This window comes from Octopus bimaculoides, chromosome 18, assembly GCF_046866305.1.
Source record: "Octopus bimaculoides isolate indiv1 chromosome 18, ASM4686630v1, whole genome shotgun sequence".
NCBI classification, from domain to species: Eukaryota; Metazoa; Mollusca; class Cephalopoda; order Octopoda; family Octopodidae; genus Octopus; species Octopus bimaculoides.
The window spans coordinates 35,288,357-35,313,356 of NC_142945.1; the positions used below are offsets into that span (position 1 = coordinate 35,288,357).

Here is a 25,000-nt window from a genome sequence, read left to right on the forward strand (position 1 = left end):
TCAGTTTCTATCTACCAAATGCACTCACAAGGCTTTGGTTCGCCCGAGGCTATAGTAGAAGACAATTACCCAAGGTGCCAGGCAGTGAGACTGAACCTGGAACAATGTTGTTGGGAAGCGAGCTTCTTACCACACTCTCACGCCTGTGCCTATATATATATAATATAAATAATATATATATATAGTAGGTGCAGGAGTGGCTGTGTGATTAGTAGCTTGCTTACCAACCACATGATTCCGTGTTCAGTCCCACTGCGTGGCATCTTGGACAAGTGTCTTCTACTATAGCCTCGGGCTGACCAAAGCCTTGTGAGTGGATTTGGTAGACGGAAACTGAAAGAAGCCCGTCGTATATATGTATATATATATGTGTGTGTGTTTGTGTGTCTGTGTTTGTCTCCCTAGCATTGCTTGACAACTGATGCTGGTGTGTTTATGTCCCCGTCACTTAGCGGTTCGGCAAAAAGAGATGGATAGCATAAGTACTAGGCTTACAAGGAATAAGTCCCAGGGTCGATTTGCTTGACTAAAGGCGGTGCTCCAGCATGGCCGCAGTCAAATGACTGAAACAAGTAAAAGAGAGAGTAAAAGAGTATATATATACATATGCATATATGGCTACAGGACGTCACCAACGGTAAACAACATGAAATATGAAAACAATTCAGTTCAATATGAGTTCAAGATCTACTAATGATGCAGAAAAACAAATGGAAAACAGGACATAAAGACATAAAGAACGACCCTTCATCAGTTGCCGGCTGTCTATCTGTTCTTCATAAGTATATATATAACCCATGCTAGCATGGAAAGCGGACGTTAAACGATGATGATGATGATGATATATATATACATACCAGCTCAGTCGCCTCTCTTGCATACTACATTTGATGCTTCTTATGCCTAACTTTTCTCTCAGGGCACTTACACTCTGTTGTGTATGCACACTGACATTACACATCCAGCAGAGCATATTAGCTTCATTTCTTTCAAGCCTATGCATGTCCTCAGCATTCATGGCCCATGTTCCACTGCTGTGTAGCAGGGCAGTTCGCATACATGCATCATATAGTCTACCTTTCACCCTGAGCGAGAGGCCCTTAGTTACCAGCAGAGGTAGGAGCTCCCTGAACTTTGTCCAGGCTATTCTTACTCTAGTTGCTACACTCTCAGAGCAACCGCCCCCCACTACAAACTTGGTCGCCTAGGTAGCAGAAGCTATTAACTACTAGTTTCTCCCCCTGGCATGTGATGGATTCAGTTTTCTGTACATCTTCAGAGTTTATTACCTCAGTGCATCTGCCACACACAAAAACTATATATATTGCTGCACCTTTTATGTGTCCATAGCTTACACTGGGTACATCATATGAAGTTTCTACCCATGCCTTTCCTACAGATTGAGTGGGGCCATCTACCTGAAGGGGGTCGTGATTTGACAGCCTTCCTACTTACTAAGACTTTGGTTTTTGCTAGGTTAACCCTAATGCCCTTTTACTCTAGACCTTGCTTCCACACCCTGAACTTCGTCTCCAGTTTTGGCAGTGACTCAGCTATTATCCCACAAGGTCATCAGCATAGAGGAGCTCCCAAGGCAGCCTGTCTTGAATTCCTCTGATATTGCCAGGTGAACTATAATGAATAAGAAGGAGGGATGAGGACTGATCCTTGGTGAACCCCTACTTCTACTTTGAATTCTTCACTATACTTGTTGCTAATACTCACCTTTCTGACAGCATCCCTGTATAGGGCTTGTACAGCTCTTACCAGTTACTCATCTATCCCCAGTTTCGACATTGACCACCAAACAAGAGATCAGGGGACCCTTTCTCCAAGTCAACAAAAGCCAAGTACAATGGTTTATCTTTGGCTAGGTATTTCTCCTGCAGTTACCTTACCTGAAATATAGCATCAGCGGTACTTCCGCCTGGCACAAAACCAAACTGCATCTCATCTAGGCTAACTCTCTCCCTAATTAGTTGGGCTATGACCCTCTCTGTAACTTTCATCACCTGATCCAATAATTTGATACCCCTGTAGTTACTTCTATTTAAAGCATTACCTTTCCCCTTGTAGCAGTTGACTATGGTGCTACTACACCAGTCATTGGGTATGACTCCTTCATGAAATACCTGACAAGACCATAACCCACACCACCCGATATTTCAAGCATCCCAGCAGTGATTCCTGGTGGTCCAGATGCACTCCCTCTCTTCATATACTTAATTACTTTATCTACCTGGGTACTATCAATTCAGATAGCTGGTCCCTCAGTTGGGTCAACCTTTGGCAGACTCTCCTCCTCCCATTCATTCTCCACATTCAGCAGTCTTTTATAAAGGCTTCTCCAAACCTGTTTCTTTTGCAGAATCATTAAACGCAAGGGCACCATAATCCATGTGGATACATTTCTGTCCTATGACATCACGGTTTTCTCTCACACACTGTCTTGCAATCTGAAATACTTCTGTTCTTTGGTCATCAGTCACTGAACATTAGCAAACTTCTTCTTTTCTGCTACTCCCTTGGCTATATATACCTGTCTCTTAGCTTCCCTTTTGGCTATCTGATACATTCTCCTGCTACCCCAACTCTTCCAGTATTGTTCCACCACCATGTTACCCTAGGTCTGGAAGGGACTTTGCACCAGCCACAGATTTGGTCTGTGACACTCAGCAAGCTGTCTCGCAGGAATTTCCGGCTGTTTATTACAAATAATTAATTGTTTTCTTATCCACAACTTAAAGTATCTTATATTTTTAAATAATACTACTTCCAAAATATTTGATTACTCTTTTGACAGAAGTAGGGAAAAGCGTTTCAATAACAACCATTCTATTTTTAATAAATCTTTTTCCATTTTTTAATCAATTTCCTTCGCTGTTTCTACTGTTACTGTTATTATTGATGTTGTTGTTGTGGTTGCATTTCACATGGATGTTAAAGTGTCTGTGACATTTGGAAGTCTGAGAAATTGTGCAAAGATAAAATCAACTAGTTTGTATCCTGAACACATTTATTGAATACTGTGTATTTCTGGATATAACAGAATACATTGTCAGCTGATTTAATCATATGGAAGCAGTTCTACTGTTTTATTTCCCATCTCATTCATGTTCCTTTTATATAAGTTGTATTACTCCTATCTTTTTATTTTCTCTCTTAAATTGTTTCTTTGTGAATATATAATGTATAAATGTATGTATGCAATGTATTTAAACTAAACATAGACAAAGAAAACCAAAAGTGAATAACTGGTATAAATTAAAGAAATATTTAGCTGATGCATTGATGCATTAGCTACCAGGCTATGACCACCAAGATAATGTTTTAATACTGGATGAAGTCATAACCATGTAGTTAAAAAGTTCATTTCACACCCATATGCTTCAATTACACTGCACAGCACTTCAGTAAATGCCTTCTACTATAGCTTCAGGTTGACCAATGAATTACGAATTGAATTCAGAATTCAGTGGATCTGTACATGTTATATAATGATATGTACCTGTCCCTATGTTTATGTCCATGTTTATTAATATAAACCAGAATGCCAAATTGTTTCCTTTTATGTCAAAAACAACTGAGAGACTGATAAAATAGGTAATACAATAAGTACTGAACCAATATGAATAATATGAATCTTTATACTCAACTCAAACCCTTGGAGTCGGTGCTTCAAGATAGCCACAGTTTAATGTCTGCAACCAGTGAAAAAAATAAAGTAAGGAGAATAGTCAGTACTTCTTGGAGAAGTGAAAGATTGTTTGCAACTAATAGTCAATGTATTTCTCTTTACTGTACACTAACTCCAAGTGAGTTGAGATCTTCATTTTATATCCTCAGATCATTTAAGGAATATTTATTCAGACCTATTTTATGATTTATATATTCAATAATGAATTGAGGAGAAGCAAATTTATTTGATGGATTAACTCTTAATTTCTTGTAAGACACAGTTCTGCACAGGGCTGCTTCAGTCACCAGTCCTGAAATGCACGGTATCACAAGAATCATATTAATTTTGTTTACATTGATTTTAAAGGAAGTGACCAACTCTCAAATGTAAAGAAGAAAGCTCTAATCCCTTTCTCTATTATTTTTTTCTACTCTAGGGCACAAAGCCTAAAATTTTGAGAGAGCGGGCCAGTCAATTAGATTGACCCCAATTTGCAACTGGTACTTAATTTATCGACCCCGAAAGGCAAAGTCAGCCTTGGCAGAATTTAAACCCAGGACATAAAAACAGACAAAATACTGCTAAGCATTTCTCTCGGCGTGCTAACATTTCTGCCAGCTCACTGCCCCCCTTCCTCTACTATTAATCTTTGTTTTGTAGCAGAATCAGCTCAGGACTGGGATTTTGACTTAGAAAATTCTTATCAGGATGTTATAAGTTAATATAGGTCAAGGATGATTGCATTGATTTGATTGTCGTCACTATTCATTGCAGATTGACTCATTATATCTGTATCTATGATAAATTTAAAAGCATGATTTTATTGTATGTTGCATGCAGCTCTTAATTAGACACCACAAAGGGAAAAAGGGACACTGAAAAGATTTTAGAGACAATTCCAGCAAGAAACATAAAAAAACTGACTGTGGTTTGCAAAGCAGGAAAACTTACATGCTGTGTGATGCATGGAGATGCCTTTTGTGCTTTGGGGAACTGCTTTACATGATCTGTGGTGATGGGAAAGGGTCATCAAATATGTAGAGGTAGGTGGTTTGGCTAAGTTTTGTAGGCTGTGTTACTTGCTTGAACAGTTGCAATGCAACTATAAGTGAATCACCATAAGAGATGTAAAGTATGAACAGAAGGTTTTTCTGCACAGAAGCATAACACATGTGAAGGGAATGTAACTTGTCCCTTTGGCTACTTCCCCCTTTGTTTCAGTAATCAAATATGACTTACTTTATGAGGATGTGAAATTAAAGAACAAGTTCACAATTCTACTAAATTGTAGTAAATCTGGCCTTTAGAATGTTTTTGTTTGTTGATAAAATTCTTGCATGAAAACAGTAGCTCTGACCACCAAATAAAAAGTTATTTATTCCAAATATACCATGTCAGCAGAAATTTCATCTATTTAAGAACTGACCTTTTAATTGGTATATATTTACTTTTGCTTCAGTTGTAGTGATCTGGAGATTAATAACGTTTTGGATTATGGTTGAGGGTGGGTTATTGAATAATTAATTTTGGGTAATGTATTGAGAGCAAGTCCACCTGATGGAACCCATTTATCTTCTCACTTTACCCATGGTGGCATCCAAAACTCAACTCTACAAAATAACATAAATAAATAAATAAATAGAAATTCATTATTGCTATTGCTGTGTGGTTAAGTACATGAGTACATAGCCTTGGGTTCAGTTCCACTGGGTGACATCTTGAGTAAATGTCTTCAACTATAGCCCTAGACCAACCAATGTCTTGTGAGTGGAATTAGTAGCTGAAAACTATATATGTTTATCATGCATGTGTGTGTGTGTGATATGCATTTGTATGTGTCTATTTATGTCTATCTTCATGTTGACATCACTAACAACAATGTTTAAGTTCCAAAGCTTAAAGGTGTAATAAATAGAGAAAAATTCCAGATACTTAAAATTAACATCAAAAGCACTTCAGAATTGTTCCTCAGAATGGCTACTATCAAATGACCGAAACAAGTAAAAATTAATCAAGATAAGAATAAGAATAATTATACACTATATTCGTTACTTTAAGTATTTAGATTTTTCAAGACATATTACCCCATCAAGATTAGGTTCACAGCAATTGAAGAATTGATTCTAATTAGATATGAATAACCAACTCCCTGCTTTCCTCACTAAGCGCTCACTTCACCTCAGGTTATATGATACTATCTACTTTTAAGCATCCTATTTTAAATTAAAACCTTTCATCAAATTTTTCCATATAAGAACCTTTACTTACGAATAAATGAATAAGTTAATTACTCAATCTTTTAGATTCTTGATTATTTTCAAAATGAATTCAAATGAATAGACAGTGTATTTCGTTTGATATATGGTCCTGAATGTCTAACACTATACATTCTGACAGCAGTCAGAAATACTAATAAGAAACTAGCAGGTGTTATAGATTTTGCTTCATATTTCAAGATAATTCAACACTTTCTTTTATTATTTATATTTTTATATATACAATCTTCCAATTATTTATTCAATACTTTATCTAATGCAGTCAAGGATAAATAATAAAACTGAGTATTAAATACGAAAAATAAATATAGAAATATTGAACAGATGTTAAATAAATATGTAAATGAATAAATAACATGTTTTACTCAAGAGAAAGAGAGAAAATTGGTTGTGAATTCATTTCTAGCAATTTGAAATATTCTAAACATCTTTTGATGAAAGATGAAAAAGAAACAAACCAAACAAAAAAAAAGAAAAGAAAAAGCCTTTTCCTAAAACACTTTTGCCTCATCTTCAAAAGAATTTTCAAAGATTAATAATAAACAGAAATATTAAAAAATTGTAGGAACATTGAATGTCTATGGTAAAAATCAGTAAAAGTCAATTTATGAAAAGGAAAGAAAAAAACAGTATTTAATGAAGGTGAAATGATATGCCCTAGGATATAACAATAAAAAATAATAAATTATATGAGAAAGTATTCACTGCTGTATAATTAGACACTTTATTAGGAAATTAACAAGTAAAGAATGTGCGTACATGTGTGCATGTGTGTGCAATGATGAAAATAAAAAAGAAATAGAACTTGTCTACCTTTCTTTCTTTACTTTCTTCTTTCCTTCTCACATTTTCTTTGCCAATCTTTTCATTAGTTTTCCTTTGCTTCATAACTGTAGATGTAAACTAGTTATGAAATAATCTGCTGGGGGTATTTTGCCTGAAATCTGTTCAACAAAGTAAGAATCACTGGAGATCAGTGGGAATGAAAAGGAACAGATTAATTAGATGAGTTTACACCTGAATCATCAGCTCTTTGAAGGAAATTAGATTGGCATATGAAATAAACATTGATAGAATGTCTAAAAAGAAGCAGGTCAAAACCAAGATGGCATCAACTCTCTTTGAATATTTGATGCCATAATTAATGATATTCTTTGTGGCTTGTTTTATGAGTTTGTACATTTATTTTGTTCTAAGTATTGTGCTCTTATATCTTATATTTCTTTGTGTTATATATATATATATATATATATATATATATATATATATATATATATATATATATATATATATATAACACATACATATATATATATATATATATATATATATATATATAACACATACATATATATATATATATATATATATATATATAACACATACATATATATATATATATATATATATATTACACTCACAGAGTGGTTGGCATTAGGAAGGGCATCCAGCTGTAGAAACTTTGCCAGATGAGATTGGAGCCTGGTGCAGCCTTCTGGCTTGCCAGCCCTCAGTCAAGCCGTCCAACCCATGCCAGCATGGAAAGCGGACGTTAAACGTCAATGATAATGATGATGATGATGATGATGATATATAGGTATGTATGTATGTATGTACGTATGTAAGTATGTATGTATATGCATGTATATGCAAGCATATGTATGTGTGTGTGTGTGTGTGTGTGTGTGTGTGTGTGTGTGTGTGTATGTGTGTGTAGGTGAGTATGTGTAATATGTTATTTACAGAACATATTACAATTAAGGTGTAATGATGCTAATAGTCAGGTTTATGTGGAGGGATTTAAACCATTTTGTTTCTAGATTACCTAATGATATAACAGACATTTCATGTTAACCCACTGTGGTGTAAGATTTGCCATGTGGCTCAAAAGTGTGTCATTCTGAACTTTAGTATGACATTGGATTTAAAGAAAAAATATTCTACGAAAAAGCTTAGTGATGATAGGACAATAATATATATATATATATATATATATATATATATATATATATATAATATCTTGGACTAATAGGTACAAGTCGATTAGTGTGTTTAAGTGGTGAATAGAGCACTGGCACAGTCTAGGCTACCTGTTGTATATATATATATATATATATATATATATATATATATATATATATATATACCTATGAGTAAAATTTGAATGTAAACACTGAAAGAAAGATATTATTGTTAATATGATCTGTGGTGAATATAAGTAATTGATAATAATATATATGTATACATACACACACACATACACACACACGCACACACGTACACACACACACACACACACATATATATATATATATATATATATATATATATATATATATATATATATATATATGTATGTATGTATCTATGTATCTATCTATCTATCTATCTATCTATCTATATATATATATATATATATATATATATATATATATATATATTTATGTGTGTGTGTGTGTGTGTGTGTGTATACATGTATATTATTATCAGTTACTTATATTCACCACAGATCATATTAACAATAATATTATCTTTCAGTGTTTACATTCAAATTTTACTCATACGTATATATATATATATATATATGTGTGTGAGAAAGTTTGTATGTGAAAGCACGTGGTTGGATGTATAAAAGATAATAAGAGTGAAAAAACTACAGAAGGCTTGTGTTACATGGTTAAAGTATATATTTAAATTATGTCAGAAAAATGTTAGAAAAATGTTAGAAAAATGTTAGAAAATCTTTTTGGTATATAAACATTGTATTTTGAGAAATGACTAGTTTCAGGGTGTTGCCCCTTGTCAATGCAGAGCAGCCATATATATATATATATATATATATATATATATGTATATATATATATGTATACATTTGTATGTGTGTCTATGTTTGTCCCCCCACCATTGCTTGACAACCAATGTGTATATATATATATATATATATATATATATATATATATATATATATATATATATATATATATATATATATATATATATATATACACATATATATGTATTTGTGTGTGTGTGTGGTTGAGGAGTGAGATCTTCAGCCATATGGTTGTAAATTAAGTCACTCTGCTCAAAATCGTCAGCAAGTATCTTCTACTTTATCTTCAGATTGAATAATACATAGTGGAGTTTAACAAACAAAAGCCTGCGTGCATAAGTTTTTGTGGAATTTTTTGGTCCATTACCTAATACACCTCTGATGATATAAGTACAATTGAGAATTTAAAGTGAGGGTACAAGAGTTGTAAGTTCCACAATACTTTGCCATAAATGTTATCTTCTACATGTATATGGTGTGTGTGTGTGCGTAAGTATGTGTGTATGTGTGTGTGTGTCTGTGCGTCTATGTGTGTGTCTGTGTGAGTGTGTGTGTGTGCATGGGCATGTTCATTTGTGCATTACTGTCTCCTTGTCTTGACATCTATCCATAGAAAATCCACATCAACAAATTCCATCCAACCAATGCCAGTATGGGAAAGTGGACATTATGACATTATCCCATTGAAAACACTGGTTCACATTCAATCACCAAAGTTAAGCAATGTTGAGCCTAGTTAGTACTTAGATGGGTGGCTATTTGGAAAACCTAGGTTTTTGTAAACAGCAACAGCTGTGCCCCAACATGGCTGCAACTTACAATCTGAACCTAGTAAAGTAAATTAAAACAATGTTGATTCTGATGATAATTGTTATGTTGAAGTGCAACTCATTTTATCCAAATGTATAACTTAACCAACAATAAAGATTGTTAAACTTAATCCTGTGGCCAATATTAGTGAGTAGAAAAAGGGGGCAAACTGGTATAATTGTTAAACGCATGGGGCAAAATGCTTAGCAGTATTTTGTCTGTTTTTACATTCTGAGTTCAAATTCCACCAAGGTTGACTTTGCTTTTTATCCTTTCAGCATCGATAAAATAAGTATCAGTTGATTATTGAGATCAATGTAATTGACTTACCCTCTTTCCTGATGTTGCTGGCCTTGTACTAAAATTTGAAATGAATATTAGTGACTAGAAGGACTAAGGGTTATATATCAAGTATTGTCACAGTCAAATGACTCAAAAATGTAAAAGAATTAAAGAAAATTCATGTTTGAATATCTATTCTTCACTTCAGATAAACAATAGTTACCATAACATAAAGGGAATCACCTCTCAATTCTTAATACATCTTTGACATGACACACTTAATTGATAAACTTTTTTGTTTTATTTATTGTTTTTGTTCTAATGGTACATTCTTATGCTAAATAGATGTCTCTGAGTATTACTATAGTGGCCATTGTCCAAATCAATTTCTTTTCTTAGATTTGCTTCTGTTGTCTATCACTATACATCATAACATTGTATTTCAATATCACCAAGAGAATTTCTGCAAAAATTGCTCACTGAATAAATGGTAATTCTTGGTTTGAAATGATCAATGGGAATCAGCAGTTTTTTTGTTTTTTTAAATGATTGCTATTATATATTATAATAGCATTAATGCGTGTGTGTGTTTGTGTGTGTGTGTGTGTGTGTGTGTGTGTGTGAGAGTTTATGTGTGCATGTGTGTGTGTCTGTGCATGTGTGCCTATATGTGTATCCATATGTATGTGAGAGCATGTGTGTGTATTTGTATGTGTATGTCCATTAGATTCTGAATCAAGGCAACTGGTGAAAGAGAAGAAACGAAAAGCAACAAGTGTGTGAGAGAAAGAAGGACAACATGAGAAAGGAAGATAACCAATGAGCATAAGCGGATGTGCAAAAGAGTAATAGATGAGGGTGGCAGCTGATGAGAAAGAGAAAAAAAGAAACTGATTAAGAGAAAGACGAAGATAGAGAAAAAAGAAGAGAAGGAGAGAGAGGAAGAGCAAGGAAGGCATTTGTCATACAGCAATTAGTATGTTGGCTTTTCTTCGTTACAGACAAAACTGGCATTGAAATAAATCAAATGCCATGGAATAATTTCAAACTATATTGAAAATTTATATTAGAAAAATATGATAGTAAAAAATATTATTCCTGGGTTATACTTGTTTGAAGATGGATTTAACATGTGAATAGTGTCAGGACTAAAATAACAGCATTTGAGTGTTTGGCACGAAATAACATTACTTAGAACAAGTTAAGGGTTGGTGTTATGAAGGACATCCAATTGTAGCATACTGACTTAAGAGGTTTCATCTAATCAATGCCAATATGGAAAAAGCAGACATGAAATTTAAAATAATAATAATAATAATAATAATAATAATAATAGTAATAATAATTATTATTATTATTATTATGTTGCAGTTGTTGTTTTTCTTCTTTCTTCAAATTTTCTTCCATTTCTCGCCAAGTGTTTTCTGTACACCTAGGGCAGAGAAGCTCATTGTATGCATTCCCAGTCTACACACAAATTCACAGGTAAAATATGTATTTAAAAAAAAAAAATTAATAAATAAATAAATTCATGAATGAATGTTGTTTTCACAGCAATAATGCTCTTCTCAGTAAATGAGTCATTCCAGTTAACACGATTTTTTACACTTCCTGAAGAGATGGTAAGCCTGGTATCATTTTCAAATAGGTTTCAGTACCTTTTTTTTATCATTCCTAGAGTTCCTACAATCACTGGTATGGTAGTTGCCTTATTATTAATGTTATTATTATTATTATTATTATCATTATTATTATTATTATTATTATTATTATTATTATTATTATTATTATTGTTATTATTATTATAATGACTTCGAATTTTGGCACAAGACCAACAATTTGTGGGGAAGAGATAAGTCAATTATATCGACTCCAAAATGATGAAAGGTAAAGTCAACTCTAGCAGCATTTGAACTCAGAATGTAAAGTCAGAAAAAATGCTCCTAAACATTTTCCCAGCTTGGAAATGATTGCAAGCTCGCTGCCTTAATAACAATAATGATAATAATAACAGTCGATAGATATGACAGGTTAGCTTGGGAGGTTAAGCAGTTGTGGTCACTGAAAAAAGGTGGTAGTAGTACCAATAATTGTCAGAGTACTGGGAACAGTGAGTAAAAATCTTGAGAAGTACATGGAACAAATAGGGGCTGCAATAAGGGTGGAGCACTTGTAGAAAACAACACTGCTTGGAACAGCTCAAATATTTGGGATAGTGCTCAAAAATAAGGGATGTTACCTCAGTTCACTGGTAGTGAACAGCTGACACCGTAGTACATCTCCAGCGTTAGAAGCTGTGCAAAGACAATAAAATAATAAAGATAATAATGACTACAATGACAATGTTTCCACTACTTTTTACTGTGTTTTTTATTTACATTCATCTTCTCTACATCTCACATTTTGTCAATGTCTTTCTCATCTTCAAAGCTTTACAGTCACACCATTCTACAATTCTTGGAGGAATTATTAACAAATTTTTATCATTATGGTGCAGGCATGACTCTGTGGTCAAGAAGCTTGTTTCATAACCACATGGTTTCAGGTTCAGTCCCACAACATAGCATACTGGGTAAATTTCTTCTGGTATAGAATGCCTTGTGAGTGAATTTAGTAGAAGGAAACTGTGTGGAAGCTTATCATATATATTCATGTGCGTATGTATGTTCGTCCCCATCACTACATGACACCCAGTGTTTGTTTATTCATATAACTTAGTGGTTCAGCAAAAGAGCCTGATAGAGTAAGTACCAAATTTTGAAAAAATAAGTACTAGTGCCAATTTATGTGAGTAAAACCCTTCAGAGCTGAGCCCCAACATGGCCAAAGAGCTATGACTGAAACAAATAGAAGATAAAAGAATTAATATATTATTTTCATATTTCTATTTTATCATTATCAACATCATTTTTATGTCCACTTTTCCATGCTGGCATGGGTTTGATGAAATGTTTTGCAACAGTGTTTTATAAATAAATACCCTTCCTTACATGATCCTTTCAGTTGACTCACAGAATAGGCTCTAAAAACTGGGATAACACAAGTTGAAAAATTCATACACAAGTTTTTGTTTTTTATCTTTAGGGTGTCCATTGTTTTAGTTATTGTGGTAGTGATGGTGATTATGATGTTTTGTTAGGTGTTGATCAAATTGTAGAATATACTTTTTCTTATTATTACATCATACTTTCAGTTCTTAATCTCCCTCTCTCATACTCTTTCATACTTTCAAATCATATTATGCTACCTTATCCCTTTATCAGTGTTAGATATGGTGTATTTTTTTCTTTAGGAACTAGTATTGTAGAAATTGAGTGGGTGGGTTTTCTCATCTAACAATTTGACTTTATGTTTTCGATATTATTTTATTCTATAATTTTTATTTGTAATGTTATTTCTTTAGTTACCTTGGTGTCTGTGTAGCCCTCTCACTATCACCATTTCTTATTTTGTGGTTTGTTATTGATTGTAGTAGATACTGTCCTTATTTAGGACTATCATGCTATATAAAACATATCTTAATTGAGTAATATATGTTATTTTTATATTCATAACAATATAATTGTATTTATAATAGCTTCACGATATACTTTGATAGAATCACAGCTCCAATGAATATAGATACTCCAGGCTATAGACATATTATAAATAAGTTTTTTTATTATTCATTTATTTATTTTATCTTAAACTGTCTTTCTATATTGTTGTGTTTAATAGTTAGAAAGTTTAAAACTATAATACTAGTAGTTTTCCAGGTACCTAACATGGTAGCCCAGTTGCTGTGGGCTTATGATTTTGGCTTATGATTTATTCATAACTCATTTTAGTTCTTTTATTCCATTTTGTTACTTGTTAGCACAGCATGTACACTGCATAAACATATACATGCCCATAACCCATATATGACTTATAAGTATTTACAACAGATTCCTAAAATATTAGCTGACACCTACATTTCACTCTAGCCTGGGTCTATTACAGATGTTGCATGCACGCAACTATGATGCAAAGTAAGACTTTATAGTAATATACTGCACGCCAAATTTATAGTGTGATTGAAAAATTAGTTGGAGGCACCAGTACTGTACCACTCAAACTTAATGGTCAATGTCAAATTTTTACGTCTCATCATACTAACCAAATCATTGACTTGTCACAGAATTTGATCCTTTGTGAGAGTTAATATATCCTTACTATAGCTATTAATCAATATATCCTATCTGTCCTGCACATGAATGAATAAAATTGTTTCGCTTTAACGTTGTTGTTTAAATGTTCAAATCCCACTGAATCCTGAATCTCCAACTTGAAGCAAAGGTGAAATGTTTGAACTTTTCATATATATATATTCAGAGCCGTTTGTTTCTCTTATAAAATTTTTACATGATTCTTATGTAATATGCAATGTTTTTCTTCTGGCAGCCAGTGTGTGGGTTATTACACAAAACTTACAATCCATTCTACATAAATTTTTACAAAAAAAAAAATAATAAATTTGATGGATCTACCTGTTTTATTCATGAATTTAATATTGCAAGTTTTCCATAAGATTTTCCTATATTAAGTTTTCCATAAGATTTTTCTCCCTCTTCCTCACCTTATGTGTGTATATATATATATATATATATATATATATATATATACACATACACACACACACACACACATATATGTATGTATATGCATAGATAGATAGATAGATAGATAGATAGATACACACACATATTTATGTATATATATATATATATATATTCACATACACATGTAAACATATATATAATATTCATATCTATATATATCAAATGTGTGTGTGTGTGTGTGTGTGTACATATGTATGTATATACATACAATATTGCACTATTGAATGTAGCATCAACATGGATGCTATCAAACTCTGCTTTTGTAAATATTTACTGAACTTACTTTCTTAATTTTCATCTCAAACTACAATATTCTAAACCTGTTACAATATAAAGGGCATTCTTTACTTGCAGCATTCTTTAATATGTTTTCTGTAGGACTTTTGTCACCAGAGAATCACAGAGTCTTTAGTAAGAATAATTTTCCTCCAAAATTTGCTGATTTTTGTTTTATATGTCCTTTTAGTTTTGCGTCTTATATCAACTTAGAAATTTTTCAAATAACTAGAAACAAACTACTTTCCAAACAACTAACTATGTCTTCAAGAACTGTTGGTGAAATCAATTTGTCTTTTATTCCTTTTCTTTTCATCTGCCCATATATCTTAGTGTCTCTATTATGGTGTTATGGTGTTGCAGTTCTATACACTTACGTCCGGCATCATTTCCCAACAGACTTTCTTCAAAAAATAAATATTTCTTCATTCTTTTAAGGCATCCAGTCTATTGCTCAAGCAGAACGTTTCTTGGTTTGTTACACCAGTAAAAGTCCAAATCAGTCTATTGCCAGACTTACAGCAATATTTCTTTTTCATTGTATCTGTTTTATTCTCTCTATCATATTAGTATACACTCCAGTTTCTACTATCTGTTCTGTTATATTTATTGAAACATAACACAGTCTCATTGTACTGTATTAATGTATAATAAGAACTGGACAGTATATACAGGGTAAAATATGATACATGTTTGCTGGTAGTTGAACTACTTGCAGGAGATATATAGCAAGCATGATTGAAGATATGATAGATGAGGTAATGCAGGTTCCATACTCATCTTCTACATTATCCCCCCTCTTTTATCCTTTCTCTTTTCTATCTTTTTTCACTTCCTTTCTCTCTCACAAATCACATTTACATATCCTGTTTCTTCTCTTCATCATCTCTCCACTTTCATTCCTTTTTCCTGTATTTAGATAATCTATAAGTTGATTATATGTTTTAGGTATGTCACTGAAACCTAATTCCTACAGGCAGACAGCATCTTGATGCATATAATCCTCACCACTATATACATATATGTATGTATGTATGTATGTATGTATGTATGTATGTATGTATGTGTGTGTGTGTGTTTGTGTGAGTGAGTGTGTGCATGTGTATATGTATGCATATGTATAAGAATGTTATCATTCTCAAGTTTGCTCCACTGTGGATCATGGTTAACAACAGAAATACCTACCTGAAACTATCATATGAATTTAAGTATATACATTACCTACAAACACATACGCTGATGTGTGTGTGTGTGCATATGTGCACGTGTGTGTGTGCAAGCGAGTATATGAATATATATATATATATATATATATATATATATATATATATATATATATATATATATATATATATATATATATATATATATATATGTAATTTTCATTTATATTTTGTTTCTGAAACGTTTTGTTTACAAAATTATCTAACTATGACATTTCCTCCCTTCAATTGTAGAGGGGTTATGTGCCTCCAGTTATTTGAGTCTTGATGTGTCTCCTATACTGCTAGGCACTTTATTGATGTGAACCTAATGGTTGTTTGTTATGGCTGGTCAAAGTGTGGCCATTAGGTTCACATCAATAAAGTGCCTAGCAGTATAGGAGACACATCAAGACTCAAATAACTGGAGGAACATAACCCCTCCACAACTGAAGGGAGGAAATGTCATAGTTAGTTAATTTTGTATATGTATATATATATATATATATATATATATATATATATATATATATATATATATATATACGATGATGATGATGATGATATATAGGTATGAAACTAGGTATTAATATTTTTCGGTCAGTCCTATGTGTACATTTTGTAGTATCTAATGCATTATATATATATATATATATATATATATATATATATATATGTATATAGGTACTGGTGTGGTTGTACAATGAAAAGTCTGCTTCCAAATCTCATAGTTTTGGGCTCAGTCCCACTGTGGGGCACTTTGGGCAAATGTCTTCTTCTATAGCTCCCGGCTGACCAAAGCTTTGTAAATGTATTTGGAAGATACAAACTGAAAGAAGCCCATCCTATGTGTGTGTGCATGTGTGTGGGTGTCTGTGTGTGCGTGCATGCTTGTGTACACATACAATGAATTTTATTTAGAAATTACAAGCATAGAACCCATAAAATCACGTAGTTATTTGTTGTCCTACAGGAAAGTTTGCTATTTTGATAAATAACTCTCTCTTTCTTGTTCTCTCTCACTCTTTCTGTCCTTCTCTGTCTCTCTCTCACTCTCTCTCTCTATCTATCTTTCTTTTTATCTATATGTGTGTCTATCTATCTGGAAGAGTGGAATAGCATAAGATAGAGAATGAGATACTCACATGAGGAGTGGGATATAGCGAGAGAAAGGGAGAAGGGAAGTGATGATTATGATGGAGGTCATTTGATAACACACTCAAGCAGATAAGAGAATGTTTGCAAATATTCTCATGCAAATATTTTCATGAGTAGAATTTTCAAATTCTACTAGATTGAATAATATGGTAGATTATGTAACAAAATCTCTGAATATATATAGTCAAGACTGGAAAGCTTTTTAACCATAAGTTTGCTTAACAGAACAGCTTTGGTGCTAAACAACAAGACAGCAAAACTGAAACCTGTGAAAGAGGATAAAATTAAAACAAAGAACCTGAACTGGAAACTGTTTCCAAATATGGAACCCTTTAACTACAACATTTATATGTACCAACAATGACAAATGTCTGTATTTATACCCTGAAAGCACTAACAATAATGGAAGTCCTAACTCTGGAATGCTTTACTTTGCTTATGAGTAATCACAGTAAAGCAGCTAACTAAAGAAGCAAATATATTATATATATCTTATATATATATAATATATATTATATTGAGCAAATTAGACAACATTTTGAGTGATAGATGAACATTTTGTTCTACCAGAATTGATCACAATGACTGCACCTAAATAAATATGAAATTAGCAAATCACTCCATAACGATGTATTTTCTGTGGATTTGAAGCTTTAGCATTTTAACCTGCCTTATCCAACACAAATAGTCTACATGTTTTATGTTCAAATTGGCCAGATCCAGCCCCTCACACTTACCCAACTATGACATTCTACAAATAAACAATTTCATCATCAAAATCTCAAAGCTATATGATGATGCATGATAAATTCAAATCAATGTGAACAAATAACCACTACATCTGACAGTCATCTGGAGGTTTTTAGGGATAACATATTAGATTGTCCAGAAGGTTCTGAGTATTTTAAGCTAAATCTTTTAACACTTCATTGAAAACAGCTGAAATGTAACACGGTTAAAACTTTGGCAGTACTTTTTCTTGGTATTGCTTGTTCTTCTATGCTGTTGACTAAAAATAGATTTATCTTTTATTCCAGTTACCTTTTATTGACATTTGAAATGGATAACCAAAAATTTCATATGTGCATTGTAATGCTTTACTTTTTTAAAAAAGGGAGAAATGCTGCAAAGGCTTGCAAAGAAATTTGCGAAGTTTACATTGATGATGCTGTAAGTGAATCAACTGTTCAAAGGTGGTTTGCAAAATTTAAAGCTGTAGAGTATAACTTGGAAGATGACAATCACAGAGGAAGATCTTCAAAATTGGATGAAGATATTTTGAAGGCAAAAATCAAAGAAAACTCAAATATCATGACTAGAGAAATTGTAGAGGAGTTGGAAGTTTCTAAGAGTATAGTTCATGAAGTATATCCCTGTTAGCATATTACAAAACACTCAGAACTTTCCAGACAACCTAATATATACAGGCGTTGGACAAAATATTGGAAACAGCTTAAAATTTAGAACAAATTTATTTTAATATGGGGTAGGACCGCCTTTGGCAGTAATTACAGCTTGAATTCTACGAGGTATGTACTCGTACTAAGTTTGAATTGTTTTCAAAGGAATTTTTGTCCATTCTTCAGCTAAAATAGGCTCCAGTTCTTGTTTTTTTTTAAATGCACTATAAATGTTCAATAATATTGAGATCCAGGAACTGTGGTGGCCAGATAAGATGTTCAACTTCACTAGAATGTTCCTCATGCCATTCAGTAACAACTTTAGTTGTGTGAATTGGTGCATTATCATCCTGAAAGATTGCGTTTCCTCCTGGGAACAGTACTGCAACCATAAGATGAATTTGATCAGATAAAATGCTTAAATAGTCTTCAATATTAATTGCCATGAAGGAAAAACCATTGGGCTGGTGGATTTCCAAGATATAGCCCCCCCCCCCCCCCCCCCCCCCAGATGATCATAGATCCTCCTCCATGTTTAACAGTTGGAAGAAGGCAGTCTCAGTCAAATGCTTCTTTTGGCTGTCTTCACACGTATACTCGGCCAGTGGTTGGAAATAAGGTAAAGGATGACTTGTCCAAGAAAATACCATTCTTCCACTGCTTTAGGGATCCAATTCTGTAGGTTTTTATTCCACTCTAAATGCTTTGCAACGTTTGTTTTTGAAAGTAGTGGTTTTCAGATTGCGAGAAATCAGGCTTTGTGTAGCTCCTGGTGAACAGTTTTTGTGGAAACTGGGTTCCCATGGGGGTCATTAAGCTCTGTAGTAATTTTGGGAGCTGTACTTTTGTGATCTTTTCTAACAATTTTCATAAGAGTCCGACAGGCCCTATCTGAAAGTTTTGGTTTTCTTCCAGATTTTTGTTTCAACGGGGAGATTTTTCCCTCTTTCTCAAAGGCTGTTATTACTTTCGAGACAGTACTTCTTGATACACCGAACATTTCAGCTGTTTTCATTATGCTAGTGCCTGCGATACGGGCACCAACAATTTGATCTCTTTGAAAGTCTGATAGATCTGTCATTTTAATGAATTTTAATTACCTTTTACTGATGATATCTGAAAAGAAACAGCAATTTTAGCAAAACATATTAAGCAACACTAATAGTAAATAAATATAAAACATAAAAATAAACAAGCTTTTGATGGTTTTACAGATATTTCAAAATTATGATGCTGTGATGCTAGGTGTTTCCATTATTTTGTCCAACCCCTATATATATCATCAAATTGAATAATCGAACATTAAAAACAATAACAAAGCAACAAGAGGATGTGTACATGGAATGTATTAGTTTGACAGTCAGTAAAAGTGAAAAAAAGAGAGAAGTTTTTTGACGTTCTGAGCATTGCTCTTCATCAGAAAGGAAAATGGAAAAGTCCAGAGAAGGAAAAATATCACCAACAGCACATGTGTGGTTACAAATGCTTTGTCACAACACCAAATACTGCATTATCAGCCTTGAAAGATCCTCACTTATAGGTGCTTAGTGCATAAAAATACACACATAGATCGTAGCAGATGAGAATTGTCTGTCATGGGTGCCAGAATTTTAATATTGTATGATTTTGGTCTCATACCTTTTGGAATTAATACTGTTTCTCACAATAATAATTAATTTTTAATAAACCTGCTGTCTATTTGCAATGTCAGTGTCTGAAAAGATACTAGTATTCTATACACTGTGGCAGCGAGATTTGACTGGCTTGTGGTAATTGGTGCTTCCCACTAATGAAGTCCAGTAGACCAAAATCATGTGATATGGAAATTCTGGTGCCCATGACAGACAATTCTCATCTCTTAGAGTCTGTGTATGTACTTTTATACACCAAGCACATATAAGAGAAGATCTCAAGGCTAATAATCTTTTCTACTCTAGGTACATGGCCTGAAATTTTGAGGGAGGGGGCCAGTCGATTAGATCGACCCCAGTACACAACTGGTATTTAATTTATTGACCTTGAAAGGATGAAAGGCAAAGTCAACCTCGGCAGAATTTGAACTTGGAATATAAGACAGATGAAATACTGCTAAGCATTTCGCCTGGTGTGCTAACATTTCTTATTTCTTTACTGCCCACAAAGAGTTAAACACAGAGGGGACAAAACAGGACAGACAAAGTGGTTAAGTCAATTACATCGACACCAGTGTATAACTGGTACTTAATTTATCGACCCCTGGTGTGCTAACATTTCTGCCAGCTTGCTGCCTTTCTCAAGGCTAATAATGCAATATTCAGTGTTCTAACGAGGCAGTGCTTGTTAAATTGGATATAATGATTACCTGTAGGTATTAATACTGTTTCTATCACTCATAATTTATTTATATACTAGCTGAAGTACCCGGTAATACCCGGTAATACCCGGAAAAGCAGGGGTTATTTCCAGTTCCCATTTCCATTGCACTGTTTCATGTCCTATCCCATTCTCTGTTCAGTTTCCATTTTTGCAACCTTCTCATTTTATAATATAATTCACCCAACTCCTTGGTGGGTGGGGAGCACATTATAGATTTTTATTGAAATCCAGTTAGCCTTTTATTGAACTGGATGTTAGTGTCACATGTATGTGAAGTTTCGCGAATATTGGTTTGGTGGTTTAGGCACTATGTTGGTGACAGACAGACAGACAGAAATTTCCATTTATAGGTATAGATATATATGATACAGACAGACATTATTTAAATGTACAAGATTTGATCAATAAGTATCCGGACTGTTGCCAAAGTAACAAAGCTAGAGCACACAGATTGAAGCTTGGCAAAGATTGACCTTGAACTCTATTGTACTAAGTTTTAATGTTCTAGCTCACTTCTGCTGTTTACAGCAGAGCTTGTGTAGCATGTGATCATCGCATTGACCATGACAGAGAAAGTTGTCATGGTGATACCTGCTCAGAGGCCTACACAAAGTTGCAGAATGTGTATGGATAGGAGTGTATGAGCTGCACTCAAGTGTACGAGTGGTTCAGACATTTCCAAGAGGGCCGACAAAAATGTCGCTATTGATGAATGTTCTGGGAGGCCCACAACTGGCAAAACTGAGTAAAACATCGCAGTTGTATAAATCATCAAATCACCATCTGTGAGTTATCAGAAGATGTGCTGGTTAGTTATGGTTCAGTTCAGTTGATAATCACTGAAGATTTGGGTATGCGATGCATGTCTGCCAAATTTTTGTCAACACTGCTTTCAGTGGACCAAACAGACACTCAGGTTTCAGTTGCATAACATCACCTTTATTGTGTGGAGAATGATGGACACTTTATGAAAATTTTGTACAGGCCTTTAAGCAGCTATCACCCAGCTTTTGGCAAAATTTGATGCAGATTTTCTGCTCAACTTTCTCTGTCATAGTCAATGCGATGATCACAAGCATTTCCAAACACTGCTGTAAAAAGCAGAAGTGAGCTAGAACATTAAAAATTATTGCACATATGCAACAGAGTTCAAGGTCAATCTGTGCCAAGCAGCTTCACTCTGCATACGTTAGCTTCGTTACTATGGCAACAGTCTGGGTACTTATTGATCAGACCATGTATATACCTCAAGTGTGTGAGTGTGTTAGCCAATGTGAAAAACTTCTTTGTGATGACCCTGCTTATGAGATATAGCAAGCAAATCATTCTCAAATTACTTCCTACTGATGTATCCATACGTGTACAGAAATGTATGCAGAAAAGAACCTATGTATGTATGTATACATGTATGTATGTGTGCATGCATGTGTGTGTGTGTGTGTGTGTGTGCACGCAGTATGGCAAAATGCTTAAGATGCATGATTTGCAATCATGAGGTTTCAGTTATAATCCCAATGTATAGCATCCTGAGTAAACAAACTTTCCCTCAACTTGGTTTGGCATATACCTTGTGAGTGGAACTGGGTAAACAAAAACCGTATAGAACCTTATCAGATGCGGTTTAGAAGTAATTTAAAGATACTGCCTTGTCACAAACTTTCATGCTGATTCTGCCTGTAAATTAGGATACACATGTCTGTGGCCTACTCAGTTACTTTACATACTTGAGTCAATGAGCAGCTAATCCACTTGATTGAACAACTGAAAACTGATGTAGATCTGTCTATTTATGTATGAACACAAACAGAGCCTCTACATGAGCTTAATCTTCCTCTCACAAACTATTCCTTTATATGTGTAATATACAAGCCAATGCAGTCTAGTCTCTGATATCTAAACAAAATCGGATGGCTATAATTAAAAGGCCTTTAAAATTCAGTTTGTTAATTTAAGACCAACTTGGAACTCATTTAAAACAGAGAGACATCAGCATTGCAGGTGCTTCTAACCAAAATAGCAGCCAATTCTCCCTCAAACTACATCATACCGCTGCATGTTACTATGCTCCAATGTTCCAATAGCTTGGCATCGCTTGATACCTCTGTTGGTATACACACACACATGCACACATAAATGCTCACCCCCACCCCACACACACACATGCACGCATGCACACACACGCACGCACACACACATACACACACACACACACACACACACATGTGTAAGTGTTTTCATGTTTGCATGCATGCTTGTATGTATGTATGTGCATATGTATGTAAGAATGTATGTATGTATGCATATATATATGTATATATGTATGTATTTGACCATTGATTCTGCTGAGGTCACTGGCCCTTTGACAGGTTTTGTGTTTCATCCTTCAATTGTCCAATGAAAACTACCCTCCTCATCACACAGATTAGTTACTAATAGCTCAACTATGGGACAGGTTATACTGGTTGCGTATTACCAGCAGCACTAAGATTAATCTGATGTAGACTAGTTCTTCCCTTTAGACAAATGCATTCATTGTTTAGAGAGAGACTGGCCTTGCACAAGGCTTTTTCTCACTTTAAAATGGCATCACTTGAGTTGTTAACATCTGTATAATGTGTAGCATACAATGATTTGTTTGTTTTTCCAAATGGCAAAAACTCTCAATGAAAAATTCCATGGAAACTAGTATTAGTGAGGGCAATAACCTCTCTGAATACCAGCTGTAAGGCGTTCCTATGATTGTCACATTTGTGCAAAAGAATGTAGTTCTGTAGCAGAAATGGGAAGCTATATCTATGCTGCTTTAAGAGAGCAATCAAGTAACGTTATTACTTGAAATCGAGTTACAACTATCATGTATGTGTATGTATGTATGTATATATATATATATATATATATATATATATATATATATATATAGACACACACACACATATGTCTGTGTATGTGTATGTGTGTGTGTGTGTGTGTGTGTGTGTGTGTGTGTGTAGTTATGTGTATATCTATATATTTTTACATGTTTGTTTGGTTTCATACATATATAATATATACATACAAAGATTCATAGACACATACATACATACTCGCATATATATGTATTTGCACATAAATGCATCTATATACAATATAGGTACATCATATATATATCTTCATGTGTTTGGGTGTAAAATAAAATTAATAAAATTAAAATCCCTTCAATGCATTCCAATTCAAGACTTTTGTGTTGATAATCCAATAAAATATCGACTTAGCAATTTTACTTCTATGCAGTTCAATGGATGGTAAAATAATATGACTTAGGTTAAAATAAGATTTCTTTCTTTTTCATAATGATTTATATCAGTAATTCTCAAGATTTTTCACTTCTCTATCTTTATAACTATACACTTCAACTCCAGTGCTTTCTTAACTTACAGAATTATCTAGAAAAGTGGGACATGTAAAACTACAGAAGTTAATAATACTAGAAATTTGGAAAGGTGACAATAAATCTAATACTTGTATTAGAATAACTTCACAAGAATTAACCTTTTATATTGTGAGAGATGACAGAGCTTCTATGTGGGTTGCCTGGTCTACAAGAAATAACAACCAAATTTCCCCTCATGTGTTACACTCAACAATCTTAAATGAACAACACATTTGATAATGTAGACTGAGTAAAGTATGTTGAGATGATCATGTGGGAATTGTTTTTAACCATTGGTTGGTTCATTCAGAACTGACTTATGACAACAACGCATCCATAAGCAATCTCATTATTTGGTATTTAGCACTTGTATGTATTTGAAAGCCATTGTTTCACATAATTGATATATATTATTTAAGCTGTTGAATAAAACACCGAAAGCAGGTAGAACTGGATGAAAATGAACAGTATTAGATTGAAATCATTAGGACATTTACTTTCATCACTCTGTTGTTCTTTGTTTCAAATACTGTAAACGTTGGATTGAGCTTTTATACTTTCAGAACCAAATGTAAATATACTTTTGCCAATGACATCTGACATTTTTTACTTGGGAAATCTCTGACTAGAGCTTTTGTAATAACTTCAATGGGATTTTATCATGATGGTGATGTTGATGA

At 33.6% G+C, this 25,000-nt stretch overlaps 1 protein-coding gene and 1 pseudogene across 3 annotated transcripts in view; both read left to right on the forward strand.

Moving 5' to 3' along the window:
• LOC106867954 (N-acetylated-alpha-linked acidic dipeptidase 2) overlaps positions 1-25,000 on the forward strand; it is a 670,339-nt gene that overhangs the window by 85,875 nt on the left and 559,464 nt on the right. The gene's annotated exons all lie outside the window — the stretch shown is intronic.
• Positions 9,454-9,573, forward strand: LOC128249967 (5S ribosomal RNA; annotated as a pseudogene).